The sequence below is a fragment of the Petaurus breviceps genome, unplaced genomic scaffold (genome assembly GCF_028583685.1).
Source record: "Petaurus breviceps papuanus isolate PSGF00001 unplaced genomic scaffold, PetGlider_PUasm1.0 186, whole genome shotgun sequence".
In the NCBI taxonomy this organism is placed as follows: Eukaryota; Metazoa; Chordata; class Mammalia; order Diprotodontia; family Petauridae; genus Petaurus; species Petaurus breviceps.
The window spans coordinates 17,963,253-17,978,149 of NW_027185798.1; the positions used below are offsets into that span (position 1 = coordinate 17,963,253).

At 42.8% G+C, this 14,897-nt stretch overlaps 1 protein-coding gene across 5 annotated transcripts in view; it reads left to right on the forward strand.

The window, feature by feature from the left end:
• Window positions 1–14,897, forward strand: part of SMG6 (SMG6 nonsense mediated mRNA decay factor) — a 175,102-nt gene that overhangs the window by 57,197 nt on the left and 103,008 nt on the right. Inside the window, exon 1 of one of the 5 annotated variants that reach the window (XM_069089643.1) lies at window positions 2,231–3,390. The exons of the other annotated variants lie outside the window; for them this stretch is intronic. The gene's annotated coding sequence lies outside the window, so the exon portion shown is untranslated. Of the gene's footprint in view, window positions 1–2,230; window positions 3,391–14,897 lie in introns of those variants that run through there. 5 annotated transcript variants of the gene reach the window in all.

The following is a 14,897-nucleotide window of genomic DNA, read 5'->3' on the forward strand; positions in this document are numbered from 1 at the left end:
ATGTAATCCTAGTTAAGAAAAAAATTAATTACTCTACCAGAACTGCATTTTATTCAAAGCTCGTGTTAGCTCCCTGGCTGGCAGCTTAGAACCAAGAGGCTCCAGAGACCCACGAGGCTGTGGCTTTGGTGCCACGGCATCCGCTGCCATGTTTTTGCTGCTCAGGGCGTTCCCCAGCCCTTTAGTTAGGGTTAAACATGTGGTGTGCAGATAGCAGCCACCACTTCTCAGCCCCCTTCCTCACCTCTGGGGAGCGCCAGGCTCCGGGCTTTCTCCCTGTGGGAAGCATCTGACCACAGGCTTTCTTAGCAGGTTTCTCTATAAGGAAAACCCTTTGGAGCTGGTAATTTCTCCTGTGTTGGGGAATCAGAATTAGGATTTGCTAAGGGGGAAGCTGCTGTTGTTGACCGAGCTTTATATTTGCTTGTGGTTTTCCATCTGTGACTTCCTTTAGTGATGCCTTCCCTTTTAAAGGAGCAGGCCAGAGTTGACTGTGAGTGCGTGCCCAGGGGGGATGAGCAGCACCACCCTGAGCCGGCGGCCCAGAGCAGTGAGTAACATTCCCAGCTCCACAGTGAGGTGGAGGGCACAGCCCAGAGGTCCCTGCTGTCTGCCTCACGTTATTGATGCTTTGCTCTTGCGCAACTGTTTGCTATTTCTCCTCTCCCCCCGCCCCTTCGGCAGAGGGAGAGAAGGGGGCTGTTTGTTTCCTTGCCACTTAGAGTCTCCAGGCTCTCTGCTGAGAGGCCAGGCAGGATCCATCTGTCTTGGACAGCAGTTCCCTTTTTGTGCTAGGCCAGGGTGTGGGCAGCACAGGCCCGAGTAACTAGTGATAAGCTTCCCGAGTTCCATGCGTCAAGGATGGTCATGGTGGTGCTTAGTCTAGCCAGGTGCCATCAGTGAGCCCAGGATCAGTGTTGGTGCCCTTTGTTGTTTATCCAGGCAGAGGCACCCACTCTGCAGCCTTGCCCTTGGGTCTTGTTTCTGGACCTTTCCCTGGAGGGTTTTCTAGAGCCATCTCTGCCCCTGCTCTGAGCACTCAGCTTCCTGTATCTAAGCCCCAAGTAGGGTAGTTCAGCGAAAGCAGTAATTAGGTCTTGTAAAAATTTATTTTATTAGCGAAGAGTGTTGGTGGGTAATTGGCTATAATTCTAACACAGCCAGTTTGGAGATTAATAAAATTTTTAAAAAGAACAGTTTTTACCAGAGGCAGTGGGGCTGTTATTTCTAGGCCTTGGCTGGGCCGAAATCAGAACAGCATGGGACTAGCGGCTGGCTACCCTTGTGGGCGGACACAAGACTTCGTTCCTCATTGTTGTTACAGCCTGTGTGGTGCCCGTCCTTGAGGGTGCTCTACGCTGGCACAGGAAGAAAGGAAACCTTGTTTTCCAAGAACTCTGCTCTCTCTCTCAGCTCGATAAGCATTTAAAAATAAAAGCTGCACAATTGAAATTGGCAGTGCATCTTCATTCTTTTGTCTCTCTGTTTATTTTTTCCCCTCATCCCTCAACATGTGTGCTCCAGCCCTGGTTCTTACGCCCTCAAGAATGATGGCCTGGAACTCAGCACACTCTCACCAAGCTCTGCATGCCCTCCACATGGCTGTTGGGAGCTTCCTGAAACTGCAACCATCAGTTCTGCCTACCCAGGGAATCGGCCCCCGAAGCCCACCCCGAAGCCCTCTCCATTTCACTACTGGTCTCTCAAGTGAAGTGACCCGCCACCTTCTCCAGAATCTTGAACTTGGGCTTAGTCTCTCATTTGGTTGTTTTGTTTTTCCTGTGACTTCATTTGATTTTGGAGGACTTCAAAAAGAAAGGTGTGTTGGCCTTGCCTTGCTGTGCTTTGTTTCTAGCCAGGAAAGGGCACATCTCTCTGACAATGTCAGCTCTCCAGGCAGAGCCAGGCAGTGGAAAGTTCCAGTAGTGTATGTGAAATTATACTAGAAACTAGAAACAGCATTCACAAATCCTCTGTGCCACTTGATAATTCTGTATTTAGCAACCAAACTGCCCCCTGGGTGCTGTGGGCATAGGTTACCCTGAAATGTTGTATGGGCAACTCCTAGCAAAATTGGCCTTGTTGTTTTTGTGTTATTTGAATCATGTCTGACTCTCCATGACCCCCATTTGGGCTTTTCTTGGCAAAGATACTGGAGTACTTTGTCATTTCTTTCTCCAGCTCATTTGACAGATGAGGAAACTGAGGCAAACAGGATTAAGTGACTTGCCTGGGATCACATAGCTGGTAAGTTTTTGAGGCCAGATTTGAATTCATGAAGATGAGTCTTCCTGAATCCAAGTCCAATGCTCTATCCACTGTCCTGCCCAGTATAGGAAAGAACAACCAAAACCAGAAGGTCTTGGTAACACCTGCCTCCCCCACTCCCACCCTCTTCTACTCTAGTTCCTGACCCTGGTCATTGCTGTTGATACCTCTTGGTTTAGTCAGAATCTGGAGCAGTTGGAGAGAGTGTGATTTCACATTAATAGTCCCAATTGATCCCTGCAGTGGATCAGTGCTTGGTAGAACTAACTAGAATGTTATTCCAGGTTAATAGTCCTTGTTTTTGCTTGGCTGACTGGGCTGGAACCTGGTATAACTGTTTCCCAAAGAATACTTTTGGTTTGAAAACTTAAGGTCAGCAGTTCGCAAGAGCTAAACTTGCAGCCAACTCTGTGGTTTGCCTTGTGCCACTGGCCCAGCAGCACTACAGTCCTGATCAATTGATCAGCAACAGAACGAAACCACGAATGGCAACTGCCAGACGAAGCGCCATCTTGTCCGTCCTTCGACCCAGCCTGGCTTTCTGCTCACATCCTCTTTCTCTGCTTGTCTGTCTCACTCTGTGCTGGGTATTGGCCCCCTTTTTTGTTCAATCTTTTTCCATCTCTCTGTCTCTTTTCATAACAGTTTTTTAATAATGTTTTAGTTAGTTCCAGCCTTTTCCTTGAATGGATCCCATTGGAAAACGCATTTGAAAGGAAACAGTTAGACACTTCCCTTCCTTTGAAACTCTGTTGGCACCTTTTCCAGGGCAGTAAACCGTACAACATGTATTTTCAAAGTTTCCAAACGCAGACATGCTGGCGTTAAATTTATGAAAAAATATTTTATTCGCCTGTATAGTAACTGAGACTCAGAGATGATGGTCAGAGTTGAAACCTGTGCTCGATCTTGGAACTACAACAGGTTTTTTAATTGCTGCGGGAAATTTAGCAGCGCTGGCTCTGGGAGAGCCTGTGACACCATCTCCCTTGGCCTTTCTCTACAGATGGGACAGGAGGAATTGTAATAGGAGCTCTGGGAATGTCCCAGCTGCACCCAGGGGGAAAAGAGGACTTAGCGTGAGTCGTCATGCTTCCTTCTGTTAGACACATGGAGAGGCAGGTAAATCCCTTCTTGTTCTCTCAGAGGGATGGAGTCAAATGATTCTTGTGTCTGTGTGGTTTGTGACTTATCTTGGGGTGCTCTGGCAAGAAGGCTTCTATTCCTAGCCATGTATCTGCTTTCATTAGGAATGTGCAGTATCAATGACACGTTATTGCCTCTCAGTGGCACCAAGCTTTCCTTGTGGTCTGATGGCAAAGTGTGTTGGAATTCAGGCTCTTTAATGATCTGGAAAGTTTATTGGGGTTTCCATTTGATCCAGAAGTTACCCCCTCCTCCCCCTTCTTTTCCCCCATAGAATCCCTGGGAACTCTTTCGAAGGATGCTATTTACCAGTCGGTGTTTTCCAAATTTCTGGAGCAGCTAAATTGTGTGTTGACTTTGGTTTATGTGACAGTACATTTTAACTCCTTCTTTGGGTTGCAAAGACAGTCTCCAGGCTCTCCTGCCACCACCAACAGGCAGAACCTGCTGAGTACCAGGACCTCAACTGATAATCAACAACTATTGACTGACCTTGCCGGGGAAGCAAAAAGTTAGAGAAGGTCTGCTGCCCTTCATGGGCTTATAATTAAGACTTGGACAGATAGGATATATCCTTGAGAGTATTAATAACAATACCAAGAAATATGTACTAAGGTGCCAAAGGTACAGATTTGCAACCTCGGGTTCACCCTTGACCCCCTCCCCGCTGCCCTCAATATGTAGTCTGTTCCCAAGCCCTGTTGATCCCATCTTTGTAGCATCTCTCATAAGCCTTCTTTTCTCTGATACCGCTGCCACCTTGGTACCAGCTCTTGTCTCCTCATGCTTAGCAATTGGAGTAGCCTGCTGGTGGATCTTCTTGCCTCCAGTCCCTCCCCACTTTAAACCATCCTCTACTCAGCCATCAAAATGATCTTCCTAAAGTACAGGTCTGGCCATATTACCCCCACTGTTCAGTAAACCCCCATGGCTCTCTTACCTCCAGGATTAAATATAAAATCCTCTGGCCTTCAAAGCCCCTTCTAATATGGCCCCTTTCCACCTTCCCAGTCTTCTTGCACCTCACTCCCCTCCGCGTGCTCTGGTGTCCTGATTGCATTTTCACCAGCTGGTCTCTATGGCTATAGTCTCCTCCTTCTTCATCCCTGCCTCTTGATTTCCCAATTTCTCACAGTTCTAGTGCCTTTTCTCTGCTGATCATCTCCAGTTTATCATTTAGGTGTTTTTATATGTGGTTGTTTGTATGTTGTCTCCCTCATGAGACCACGAGTTCCTTAAGAGTGAGGACTGTCTTTGCCTTTGTATTCCTAGTGCTCAGCACAGTACTGGGCACATAGTGACTGACAGACCAAATACATGTATTGTATGTAAGCAAGCATTCCTTGAGTTCAGATGACAAAGCAGTGACTGAAGGCCGGGTGGTCAGGGAGGGCTTTACGGAGGTGAGACTTGTGGTGGACTCTGAAATAAGAGCGGGTTTTAGGTAGATAAATGAAGAGGAGTCAGAGGAATCAAATTCAGCCAGGCTTCTGTAACTGTTTGTGTGACCTTGGACAAGTCACTGTCTCTCTTTGGGCCTTAGTTTCTTATCTGTAAAATTAGCTGATTAGACTAGACAGTCCCTAGGGTTCATTCAAGCCTGTGATCATAGGATCCTAGGCCATGGGGTAAACAAAGGCATGGAAATGAAAGTGCCATGTTGCCATTGTGATTTCTTTTGACTAATATTATTCATCAACTTGAATAAAATAATTCAGTTGCACTATGAGGAAACAATGAATTTGGGAAGTTGAAAAGCATGAGAAGACTCGTGTCATGTGACCTGATGGAAGAGTGAAGTAAACAGAGCCCAGTGAAGAGTGGCGCTTGCTAACTGAAAGTCCTAGAAGTCAGTCCCATTCCAACTGAGCACAGGGATTGGCTGGATCTAGAGAACACAAGAGGATATATACCTTCTTCTTGGAGAGGCTGAAAACAGAGGCTGAAGTATGTGGCTGACGGTGTCGTTTGGCTGGTCAGTTTGGCTTAATTTTCTCTTGGTACCAGAGAAAGTTTCAGTGGCAGAAGGTGGCCTGTCAAGAAAACTGCAAAAGTATGAAAAACCGAAGGCCTAATAAAACTTTAAACTAAAAGTCAAATGAGACATTGCCAATTTCATGTTTCTCTGAAGTTTTCACCTTCATCATTTCTTACAGCCCAAGAATATTCTGCTATGTTCTTATGGCTTTCAGTTCTCTTATCACAAAAAGAGCTGCTGTCCATCTTTTGTTACATGTAGGACCCCCCTCCTTCTCTCTTTGACCTCTTTGAGTTATATGCCTAACAGGGGGATCTCTGCGTTGTATGGGATAGACATTTTAGTAATGTTTTAAATATCAGATCATTTTGGTTGTGCCAATTGACAGTTCCAACAGTAGTGTATTAGCATGCTTTTCTTTTCACAGCAGATTCAACATTGACTTTTTTGGGGTGGGGGATGGGGAGCAATTGGGGTTAAGTGACTTGCCCAGGGTCACCAGCTAATAAGTGTCTGAGGATGGATTTGAACTCAGGTCCTCCTGACTCTGGGGCCAGTGCTCTATCTATTGGTGCCACCTTGCTGGGGGCCCCCCCTCCCCCATTGACTTTTAACATTCTTTTTTTTTTTTTGCTTTTTGGAGGGCAGTTAGGGTTAAATGACTTGCCCAAGGTCACACGGCTAGTTTTTTTGTCTTAAGTGTCTGAGGCCGGATCCAAACCCAGGTTCTCCTGACTCCAGGGCCAGTGCTGTACTCACTACACCACCTAGCTGCCCCTTTTTTAATGGTTCTATACTTTTTTTTTTTTTTCATTTTGGAGGGCAATTGGGGTTAAGTAACTTGGCCAAGGTCACATGGCTAGTTGTGTGTGTGTGTGTGTGTGTGTGTGTGTGTGTGTGTGTGTGTATGTGTTAAATGTCTGAGGCCGGATCCGAACTCAGGTACTCCTGACTCCAGGGTCGGCACTCACAGCGCCACCTCGCTGCCCTTGGCTTTTAACATTCTTGCCATTTTGGTGGAGGAAACCTTAAAACTCAGATGCTTTTCCTGAAGCTTCATCAGCTCCTTACTGCTGCTAGGTTAAAGTACAAATGCCTTTGGCATTTAAAGACTTTTACAACCTGACTTAAGCCTATCTTTTAAAAAAATAAAAATTTAAGGACTGAATTACTTATATAAGCCATCCTCATCACTGGGATAATGATAAAAGATGAGTGTACTATTCATACAAGTAAAAGAAAGAATTTTAGGTCCCATGTAATTTTCTGATTTCTATCTTGAGAAAGTGATGATCCTTGTGGCCGCTGTGGACCACAGTACTTGAATATTGGTCCAAGTTCATTTATCCTCATAACTGGATGGGAGAGGTTAGAGGATTGCTGTGATTTTTACAAAGTTATGGTTACTATCTTGCCATGGGAAAGGCTTAGTTCTGATGTGGAGGTGGAGGTAGGGGACAAACCTGTGCCTGTCATGATACTACTGAGACTTCAGATAGGCATTTCATTCATTTGCTGCCATGCTGGCGTGTTTCACATGGAGGCTTGGCCCTTATCAGTGTTGGTGCTTCATGAGAACTGTTGCTGTGCTGGAGCACAGACTAACTCTTGCTCCCAGCCACACCTGTGGCCATCTTCCAGTATCCACTGAACTTCACCTTAGCCAGAACCTGCAACTCTGGCATATCTGTCCAGGCTGATCACACATTTCTACCCCTCACACACTCTACATTCCAGCCAGGCTGCTCAGTCGCTGCTTCTGGCACATGATGTCACATCTCTCCCCTCCTTACTTTTGCATAAGCTGTCTCCCAACTTGCAATGCTTTATTTGCTTACCTCATCCTCTTCCACTCTGAGCTTACTTCAGGATACCACCTTGGTGCTTCTTCCTGTAAGAGGCCTTTACTGTTTCTTCAAGTTGTTGGTGTTCATTCTCCACCCTAATGATCATGTTGTTGGCTGACCCCTACCCACAACGAGTTTAAGCTTCTTGAAGTCATGGATTATTCTTGCTTTTGTCTTTATATCCCCAGTGCCTACTGTAGTGTCTAGCGTGCGGAGAATGCTACTGAATTAAATGAATTGAATTGAATTGAAATCATATTGTTCCTCCAAATTGAATATTGTTGTCAGATCACATCTAAAGTATCTGAATATTTATTACTAGAAGGATCAGAATTTAAAATTATTGAGGAGGGCAGAGCCAAGATGGTGGAGTAGAAGCACGACCTTCCCGCGGCTCCGGCTTCCACCTTCCTCAATCCATGTAAAAGGGGGACTCTAAACAAACTTTGGAGCAGCAGAACCCACAAAATGACACAGAGAAGCTAACTTCCAGCTGAGGACAGCCCGGCAGGCCGGCAGGAATTGGCCAGCACAGCGCTCTGGGAGCCGAGCCCAGCCCCACGCCGAGGCTTTAGCCCCAGAGCAGGCCTGACCAGCCGCCTGCCAGAGGGACTCCAGATCAGCAGCAGCTGTGGCCATTTCCAGATTTATCAATACATAGATGTGAAGGACAAGGTGAGAGGTCAGTGAAGTCTGTTCTTTGGGACCCAGTAAGTGGGAGTGCGTGGCTTCTACCCCCAGAGGGGGGAAGCCGCTGAGATGCCAGCACAGCCAACCAGCACCACGTGACGGCTTCAGCTCCTGGCCTGCAGAGTGTAGGGGGACCAAGCACCGGCTGAGGGGTAATCGCTCTTGCTTTAACCTGCTTGGATCTGGATTGCAGTCTAGGGTGGAGGTCCTGGGATGTGTGTCCAGCTTGCCAGAGCGTGTGGAGACCTCAGAGAGGGCACCCATCTAATACCTCTGGCAACTGAGAAAACCCCAGCGTTTGGGACGAAAACTCCCCTGTCTGGTGGCAGAGTCCTACTGTGGCAAAAAGCCCAAAAGTCAAATAATTGAGTGGCAAAATGAGCAGGCAAAGGAAGCAAAGCAGACAGAAGATTCCAACATTACACTCCTATTTTGGGGACAAGAAGGAGCAAGGCATGGAACAGGAGGAAAACAGTGAAGTCAGAACTCCTGCACCAAAAGCTTCAAAGGAAAATACAAGCTGGTTACAGGCCATAGAGGACCTTAAGAAGCAGATAAGAGAAGTGGAGGAAAAATTGGGAAGAGAAATGAGAACAATGCAAGAAAATTATGAAATGAGAGTCAACAGCCTGACTGAAGAAAATAACACCTTAAAAAACAGACTGACTCAAATGGCAAAGGAGGCTCAAAAAGGCAATGAGGAGAAGAATGCCTTAAAAAGTCGAATTTGCCAGATGAAAAAAGAATCTCAAAAGCTCAATGAGGAGAATCATTGCTTCAGAGTTAGATTGGAGCAAATGGAAGCTAATGACTTCATGAGAAATCAAGATGCTGTTAAACAGATCCAAACAAATGAAAGAATAGAAGGCAATGTGAAATATCTCATGGGAAAAACCACTGACCTGGAAAATAGATCCAGGAGAGATAACTTAAAAATTATTGGACTACCTGAAAACCATGACCAAAGTAAGAACCTAGAAAGCATCCTCCAGGAAGTTCTCAAAGAAAACTGCCCTGATGTTTTAGTACCAGAGGGCAAAATAGAGGTTGAAAGAATCCATCGATCACCTCCTGAAAAAGATCCCAAAAAGAAAACTCCTAGGAATATTATAGCCAGGTTTTGGAATTCCCAGATTAAGGAGAGAATATTACAAGCAGCCAGGAAGAAACAATTTGAATATTGTGGAAACACAATCAGAATAACCCAGGATCTGGGAGCTTCTACACTGAGGGATCGAAGGGCTTGGAATGTGATATTCCGGAGGTCAAGGAAACTGGGACTAAAACCAAGAGTCATCTACCCAGCAAAACTGAGTATCATGTTTCAGGGGAAAATATGGTCATTCAGTGGAATAGAGGACTTTCAAGCATTCTTGCTGAAAAAACCAGAGTTGAATAGAAAATTTGACATTCAGATACAAGAAGTAAGAGAAGCATGAGAAGGTAAACAGGGAAAAGAAATCATAAGGAACTTATCAAAGTTGAACTATTAACATTCCTACATGGAAAAAAAATAATTGTATTTTATGAAACTTTTCTCAGTAGTTGAAGGGATTAGAAATATATATATATATGAGGGTATATGGGCATATGAATACATATGTGAATGTGTGTATATATGTTTACAGGTATACATAGAGGGCACAGGACCAATTTAACAGGAAGGGATGTTACTTAAAAGGTGAAATTAAGAGGTGAGAGGAATATAATGAGAGGAGATGGGGAGAGACAGATTGGGGCAAACTATCTCATACAGAAGAGGCAAGGGAAAATGGTTACAATGGAGGGGAAGAATAGGAACGCAAAAGGGTCGACCTTTTTCCCATTGAATCTGGCTTGAGGAGGGAGTGAAATACACACTAAATAGGGGATCTCACCCTCCAGGAGAATAGGGGGGGAAGGGGATATGATGGAAGGGAAGGCAGGCTGGGGGGGGGGAGGGAAGTTGGAAGCACCCACTTTTGAAAAGGGACAGGATCAAAGAGAATAGAACAAGTGGGAGGTGGGATAGGAGGGAGGGAAATATAGTCAGTCTTTTACAATATATCTACTACGTTATTGTTTTGCATTAGCCACACATGTACAACCTATACTGAACTGCTTGTCTTCCCAGTGGGGGTGGGTGGCAGGGGGGGAAGGGAATGAATCTGGAATTGAAAGTTTTAAAATCAAATATTCAAATATATATATATATATATATGTGTGTGTGTGTGTATATGTATATATATACACTATTATTAATACCATCTTACATGTAATTAAGAAATAAGATATACAGGCACTGAGGCATAGAGATCCAATGGAAAAGTCAAAATGGGTATGGGAGAAAATATGGGAGAGAGCAGATTGGAAGTGGGGATATCCTGTGGGACTGCTGTTTTGGGGAGATGGGTGGGGGGAAAATGGGGAGAAAATTTGTAACTCAAAATCTGGCGGAAACGAATGATGTAAATCAGAAGTTAATAAAGCATTTTAAAAAAAGAAAAAAAATAAAGAAGCTGATGGTAGAAAAAAAAAGAATTGAAAATTATCTCAAAGGACTGAGCTTCATCAATTGATGCGCTGCATTTTTCATTTTGTCCATAAGGCAAAGGAAGTAAAAATAGTGGAATGAAAATAGTTATTTCAAAGTTAAATTATAATATTTTTGCACTAGTTGATGTGTCTAGGCCTACTAGTGCTAAAGGAAATTTCTGGTTGATTCTTATTTTTAAAAATTTATCATTTATTTTTAACATTCTTTTAAAAAAATTTTTGATTTTTCAGATTCTCTCCCTCCCTCTCATCCATTGTAAAGGCAAGAATGTGAAATCAATTATACATGTGAAATCATGTAAAACATATTTCCATATTGGCCATGTTGCAAAAGGAAAAGAAAAAGAAAGTGAAAAAAATTATGTTTCAGTCTGCACTCAGTCTTCATCAGTTCTCTCTCTGGAGTTGGGCAGCATTGTTCATCATAAATCCTTCAGAATTGTCCTGGATCATTGTATTGATCAGAATAGCTAAGTCATTCATAGTTGGTCATCATACACTATTGCTGTTATTGTGTAAAATGTTCTCCTAGTTCTGTTCACTTTATGACTTCATATAAGTCTTCCTAGGTGTTTTTTGAACTATCCTGCTCATCATTTCTTATAGCACAGTAGTATTCCATCACAATCATAAACTACAACTTGTTCAGCTATTCCCCATTTGATGGGCATCCTCTCAGTTTCCATTTCTTTTTCACCATAAAAAAAGAGCTGCTATAAATATTTTTGTATATATAGGTCCTTTTCTGTTTCCTTTTGTTTCCTTGGGACACAGACATAGTAATAGCATTTCTGGGTCAAAGGGTATGCTCAGTTTTATAGCCCTTTGGGCATAGTTCCAGTTCACCCTCCAGAATGATTGAATCAGCTCACAACTACACCAACAGTGAATTAGTGTCCCAATTTTTCCACATCTCCCCCAGCATTTGTCCTTTTCCTTTTCTGTCATATTAACCAGTCTGATAGGCATGATGTGGTATCTCAGAGTTGTTTTAATTTTCATTTCTCTAATCACTAGCGATTTAGAACATTTTTTTTCTTATGACTATGGACAGCTTTGCTTTCTTCTTCTGAAAACTGCCTGTTCATCTCCTTTGATCATTTATCAATTGGAGAATGGCTTTTGTTCTTATAAATTTTACTCAGTTCTCTATATATTTGATAAATGAGGCCTTTGTCAGAGAATCTTGCTATAAAAATCCCCCCCAGTTTCCTTCTTTCCTTCTAATCTTGAATACATTGATTTTGTTTGTACAAAAAACTTTAAATTTACTGTAATAAAACTTGTCCAATTTACATCCTGTGTCCTTCTTTATCTCTTTATTTGGTCATAAATTCTTCCCTTTTCCATAGATCTGACAGGTAAAATTTTCCATGCTCACATATTTTGCTTATATCCCCCTTTATATCTAAATCCCAAAGTATCCATTTTGACCTTCTCTTGGTATATGGTATGAGATGTCGCTCTATACCCAGTTTTTGCCAAACTGTTTTCTAGTTTCCCTAGCATTTTTTGCCAAATAGTTGTTATCCCAAAAGTTTGGCTCTTTGGATTTAGCAAACTCTGATTAATTTTTACAGAGGGAAAAAAAAAAACGACCTTTTTGTAGGTTACTCTGTCCCTAATTTATCTGTTTGTCATCATATAATATGGAGAGATGCATATATTGAAGTAGGTTACATCTTGGTTGACTAAATTCATTTGTGTTGGTTGCCGATCTGTTGGCGACCTATAGGGGATGAAGAGTTCTTCCCTTGCCCTGTAGTATTCCATATCTTTCTAAAATACTTGGATGAAGGTACAGGTGGAATACTTATTAAATGTGCAATAAATAATGAATCAGCAAGTCTTTATTGATCCCCTACCCCATGTCGGGCTCAGGATTGGACTATGGACATGCAAGAACAGAAATTAAGTTCTCCTTGAGCTGACAGTCAGTTGAAGGAGACAACATGTACACATAAAAGTGCATGCAAAATTTATCAAAAAAATTAGACAGTTTTGTGAGCCATGTATCAGAAAATGCCTAATCTAGGTGATGGCATTTGAGCTGTGCTTTGGAGGAAACTAGGAACTCTTTAAAGGGCAGAGGTAAGTTGAGAGCCCATTACAGGGAAGGGGCATAGCCAGTTCAAAGCCCCTGAGACCTATTGGAGATGAACTGCTATGGGAGACAGGGGAGCAGGTGGGCCAGGAAAAGGGGATCCTGGAAAAGGAGGCCTGAGCCAAGTTGTGAAGGGCTAAAATGAATTATGATTTTGAGGCAGTTGGGAGTCACTGGAACTTTGTAGCTTTATCCCATTTCCCCAGGATGTCGTTGGAATGTCTAGTACACATTTATTGTTATTTATGAGAACCTACAATGTGTACCTTATTGTGCTGTTTGCTAAGGATACAAGTATAACCAAGAAAAAGTGTCTCTGCTCTCAAGAAATTTATATTCTCCTGAGGAAGAGGGTGTAGGTCCTGAGTAGAATTTGCTCAGAAACAAAATTCAGCATGGGGCCATGAGAGTGTTTCTATCATATGACAGAACTGAACCTTGTTCTTCTGGCCCCAGATGGCTGAACCAGGGGCAGTGGCAGAAGTTACTGAGAGGCTGGTGCATTGGAGCCAGTTGAGGCTAGGGGGGCCACATGCCATTTTTGATCCAATATAGATTGGAGTAGATGGCTTTTTGGCTTTCCTTTCTACATGGCTTCTTTGATCTTGGAGGGTGATCCAGGATTGTGGAGGCCTTAAGTGACAGGCAGAAGACTTCATATTTTGGTGGGCCAAAAAAAAGAAGTGGCACAGATAGATTTATCTGTAAGGCAGATCAGTTGGTAGTGGAGGGGGTAGAGTGAATACAGGTAGGAAGACCTGCTTAGAGATTATTGTGATAGTCCCTATGAGCAGTATTGAGGAAGGCAGTAAGAAGAGAGAGGAAGGGGACATTAACCGAAAGAGGGTAACATTTAAACCGTGTTTAAAGACAATAGCAAGTATAAAAGGCTGTCAGTGTTACGGCTTAGCTCTGGTTCTTGCAGGCTGTAAGTGGTGCAGGTCCTCTGGCACCCTAACCAATATTAGATAAAGGAGCAACCCTCATAATCTTACCCAGGTGTCCTTTTTATTATGTGCCACTCTTCTGTGTGGATCAGTATTTGGTCACAGTTTCAAATTTCAGTTCTTTATAAAGAAAGGCTTCTTGACAATTAGAACTGTTTGAAAAGTGGATTTCATGGACTAGCAAGCACCCTAGCACTTGAGGTCTTTAAGTGGAAGCTGGATGCCTACTCTCCAGTCCCTCAATTCATGGTGATAACGGTAGATTAGTGATGAGTAAGGTTCAGATTACGTGACCTTTTAATGTCACTTCTCATTTAGATTTTGAAAAATTAGTTTTTTTCTTAAATGAAATCCCACTAGATGCTTGTTTGAAAATGTATGCACCCAAAAGTTCTTTGTCCTATCGGCTTATATTTATTATAATTTTGGAGGTGTTCAATTCATTTTCATAAGCATTTACTCAATATTGCTTTGTGACTGGTACCCCCTTAACTTTGTTTCCTGATAGCTTCTGCTCCCTGAGTTTTCTGTTGAGCCATCAGTTATTTGTAAATAGCCAGGGCAGTGCTCATTTTGTAAAAGAGAATGTCAGCACTTTGGTGGCTTGCTTGTTTTCTGTCTCAGGTGCCTACCCTTGTCCCTGATGCATAGCTTAATGAATGTTTGTTGACAAAACTCAGTGCTGTCATTATAATGATCAAATTTGACCTCATAGCAGAGAGGAGAAAAGTCAGCTCCCTCCCTTTTTTGCAGAAGTGGAGGATTTGGGGTATGGACTATTTCATACACTGCCAGACTCTGCTGATGACTGAACTGCTTTTTTTCTCTTTATTTTTTTTGTTTGTTACAAGAGATGACTCTTGAGGGAAAAGATATATTTGGAAGTGGTTGTTTTGTTGAATTGAATACTTATTCTACAAATAACATGCTTTCCAGTTCTTTTCTCTTAAAAAATTTCTTTTTGTTAATTAATAAATGTTAACAAACCTGACTGTTTCAATATATAAAAAAGGGGGGGGGGAATGGGGTTGTTTGTGTAACTGTGAACTTCTATTATGTGCCATTTGGTTTTTCTCCCCAATACATATGGCTTGTTTTGTATATAGACATCTCTCCTTGTTTCCTCCCTCCCTCCCCTGCCACACACACAAAACAAAAGGAAAAGAAAAACCCTCCTTTATAATGAGTAAATATAATCATGAAAAATAAATTCACACATTGGCTGTGTCTACATATGGCACATTCTGTACCTCCCATCTTTTCACTTCTCTGTCAAGAGGTTGAAAATATGAGATTTGATCAATCTTCCGGAATCATAAGTGGTCATTGTATTGATCACAGGTGATTCACAATTGTCTTCTTTCATAATGTTGTAGTCATTG